Genomic DNA, 4,396 nt, shown 5'->3' with positions numbered 1-4,396 from the left:
GAGTCTTGTCTATGGTACCTCTAGTAAAACCATGTTTCAGTAGGAAATATGACAGTGTGTCTTACTAAGCTCTAGGTGTCTGTTTTAGTCCATATAAAGCCTTGAGTAACTTGTACACAAAATTTAGAAATTCTGGATCTTCAAAGCCAGGTGGTTGTTGGATATAAACTTCTTCTTCTAGCTCACCATTTAGAAAGGCACTTTTGACATCCATTTGATACACTTTAAAATTTGAATATACAACAAATACCAGAAAGATTCTTATTGCTTCAAGTCTTGCAACTGGAGCAAAAGTTTCATCATAATCATTTCCTTCTTCTTGTGAGTGCCTTTTGCGACCAACCTTGCTTTGTTTCTGGTAACTATACCATTTTCATCCATTTTATTCCTGAACACCCATTTTGTTCCAATAATGCTTCTATTCTTTGGTGCAGGAACTAACTTCCAGACTTTGCTTCTTTCAAACTGATTCAGCTCTTCCTGCATGGCAGATATCCAGTCAGGATCTAGTAGAGCTTCATCAATTTTCTTAGGCTCTACTTGAGATAGAAAATATGTATGTAGGCACTCATTAGCAGTTGCACTTCTAGTCCTCACACCAGCAGTAGGATCATCAATAATTGCTTCTCTAGTGTGACTTTTATCCCACTTCCTTTTATGAGTTTGTTGACTTGTGCCTTCATTATTTTCTTCATTGTTAGTATGACCTTGTGCCTTCATTATTTTCTTCATTTATAGTATGACTGCTGGATCCTTCTTCTCTTCCCCCCCTGAGTTTGTGCTATCAAGTTCAGGTGTTTGAGATGAGCTTCCATTTTCATGATTTTCTTGTTGAGTAGTCTCTTCATTTATTATCTGTTGTGCATCAACTTCATCTTCCCTATCAGAATCACTATCAATGTTGAGGTTTTTAAATGCAAGGGCTTCAGCTTCATTATCATCAAGGCATTCCAAGCCTGGACACTTGTCATCATCAAAAGTCATATATGTGCTTTCCATAATCCCCTTTTGATCAATCACATAGACTTTCTAGGCTGTTCTTTCCAGTGAATATCCCAGAAAAATTGCTTCAAAAACCTTTAAGTCAAATTTTCCCACATATTCAGAGTTGTTTTTCAAAATGTAACACTTGCTTCCAAACACATGAAGATGGTTTACAGTAGGCTTTCTTTTAGACATGATTGAGTAAGTGTAACATGCAGTGTTAACAGCCTCTTCCCAGAAACTTGTTGGCAAATTGGCATCTTGCAACATTGTCCTTGTAGCTTCAACTAATGTTCTGTTCTTTCTTTCAACTACTCTATTTTGTTGAGGTGTTCTAGCAGCTGAGAATTCTTGAACAATGCCTTTGCCTTTGCAGAATTCACTCAATGTAGTATTTCTGAATTCTGTTCCATTGTCACTCTCAATCTTTTCACACAATTGTAATCTTCAGCCTGTTTTTCTATCTTCTTGATGTGCTCAATTATGATATATGGAGTTTCGTCTTTAGAGTGCATAAACTTTACCCAAGTGTATCTTGAGAAATCATCCACCATCATAAGTGCATATTTGTTCCTTGAAATTGATAAGACATTTACTGGCCCAAACAAGTCCATATGAATTACTTGCAAAGGAGTACTTATAGAATTCACAATTTTTGACTTGTGGCTAGATCTTTTCATTTTTCCTTTCTGACAAGCTTCACAAACTTCAACTTGAGCAAACTCCAGTTTAGGCATGTCTCTTACCAACTCCTTTTTGACCAAGGTGTTAATTGCCTTGAAATTCAAGTGAGAAGGCTTTTTATGCCAGAGCTTGCTTTGTTCTTCTGATGCCTTGGTGTAGAAGCAACATACACCATCCTTATTTGTTGAGTCGAAATCTACAACAAACAAGCTTCCTTTCCTTGCTCCTTTCAGAGCAACTTCACCAGTTTTCTTGCTGATAAAAGTGCATTCTTCTTTATTGAATAAAACTTCAAAACCTTTGTCTAGAAATTGGCTAACACTGAGAAGATTCACTTCAATACCCGCTACCAGTGCTACATCATCAATGACCATATTTTCAGAAACAACTTGCCATATCCCATTATGAATCCTTTGTTGTTGTCTCCAAAGGTCACCAAAGGGCTAGCTTTCTCCTCAAACTGTGATAGCAGGGCTTTATCACCTGTCATATGCCTGGAACATCCACTGTCTATGATCCTAATGACTTTCTTCACTTTGCCCTGCACATAATGAGTTTTAAGTGTGTTTCGCAACCCAAGCAGTGTTGGGTATTTTCCTCTTGTTAACTGATTTAGCAGAAGTAGAATGAGTAGTTTCAGATAAAATAGAGTTCAATGACTGTTGTGCATTTTCCCTATCTGATGTAGACCCAATTTTTGTTTTTTTAAGGTCTACTCTCAGTTTGTGGCAACTTTTCATCACTTTCAAGTTGCAAGGGATGTAGTCAAACTTATCACATAATGAGTAGGGATTATTTGAATCTGCTTCATTATATTTGCATGCTCCTTCAGTTGGCTTGCTAACAACCTTTTTACAAAGGTGAGTTAGATGATTGTTGTGCAAGACATGCCTGTATCATAACAAGACCAAGTCATACTGACAACCCTAAGATTAGTTGTATTGTAACCTTAATCTGTAATTCATACTTGTAACACTTAATATCTGTAAAATGTAAATGGAGCAGACTGGAGCATTTTTCTCTAAACAGTGTCAAGCCTAAAAATTCTATCTGGAAGAAGATCAAGAAGATCATGCCTCAGAAGAATTATGAAGAAGTTTGGAGTTGAATAAATCTGTTTGGTGTAAAACATTCTAAGTCAAGATCTCTACAAGTCACATAATTAGTGTTATAGAGAAATCATTCGAGAACACCATAATGACTTATCGAGAAGTCATTTAAACTCCAGAGAGTACCGATGAATGAGTAACATCTACCCGATGGATGAGCAATATCCACTCGACGAATGAGGAATGTCTACTCGACGGATAAACCATCACAACTCGATGGATAAATAACATCCACCGAGTATAGAGAACTCAGGAATTGTCTGTCGAGAACTCAGAGATATCGATAAGTATACATTCATTAGAGAACTCTGAGTTATCGATAAGCCAAAGTCCATTAGAGAACTCTGAGTTATCGTTAAACCAAAATTCACTAGAGAACTCAGAGTTGTCGATAAGTCTAGGCAACAATGAAGTTTCAGAGATATCGACAAGCCAACATGCCTATCGAGATGTCGAGTTCTCTACAACTTAATTGGAGATCTCAAAGTGAAGAAATTTCTCTAAGTACAGAATTGCAGAACAGTTCAATATCCAAGGTTGCAAATCAACAAACAATTCACACAGCTGGATTGACAAGTCTACAAAAAGCAGCTTGAGAGATGTGCAAGATCAACGACAAAGATTAACTGACAGAGGAGATTAAAGTAATCACGGGAAGCTAAAGATATGCTAAGCCAGAAATGGAAGATTTGCTTTTCTATGAATAGAAATGACAAGTGACAGTTTAGAAAAGATAATAGCATGTTTATTATCCACCGTGTAAACCAGCAGTTAACTGAGTTATAAAGTTAACACTGGTCCTCTAGTTAAGTTAAGGAGAACAATCAGATTAAAAAAAGTGTGTTCTCTCTCAAGAAAGAAGCTAAGTTCTAAAACGAGAACTTAGAGATTTTGTAGCAAAACACTGCTTGATTTTTAATATAAAATTAAGTGAGTTTTGAAGATCTTTGTATTACATATTTGCTCAGCTATTTATATTTAACATCCATTCTACTAAATCATTAACAACAACCAACTGCTAAAGCCTAAGTCGATCGAAAATCAAACATTTAAGCTAAAACACATTCATCCCCCCCCCCCGTGTCGTATTCATACCTAACAAGTGGTATCAAGATTCCTCCCTTTGATAAGGCCAATTACACTTTATGGAAAAAGAAAATGTTGTTGTTTATAAGAATGGCCAATCACCTTTATATTGATATCCTCAAGAATGGGCCCTTCACTCCTGTAGTTAGAGTTGAGGAAACCACAGATGGAGATATGGTTATTCCAGCTCATTATGCTCCAAAGGATCCTTCTGAGTATACTGAACCTAAAAGAGAGAAAGTTTCCCTAGACAGTGCTTTGCAACTGATACTAATTGAGTCACTTGACAATGTAATGTATAATAACATTGTCAACTGTGATACTGCTAAACAGATCTGGGAAAAGATTGAAATACTTTGTGAAGGAACTGAGGAGGTTTGGTCAAATCAAAGAAGGATATTGATTTCTCAGTATGAAGGTTTTATGGCTAAACCAAAGGAGGGTATTACTGATGTGTTTGAAAGGTTTAATAAGCTGATAAATGACTTGTAGCTTCATGATAAATTTTATGATGTTGAAGAAGTGAATTTGAA

The sequence above is a fragment of the Apium graveolens genome, chromosome 10 (genome assembly GCF_009905375.1).
Source record: "Apium graveolens cultivar Ventura chromosome 10, ASM990537v1, whole genome shotgun sequence".
NCBI classification, from domain to species: Eukaryota; Viridiplantae; Streptophyta; class Magnoliopsida; order Apiales; family Apiaceae; genus Apium; species Apium graveolens.
The sequence above is the reverse complement of the archived record's forward strand: the minus strand, read 5'-3'. Positions refer to the sequence as shown.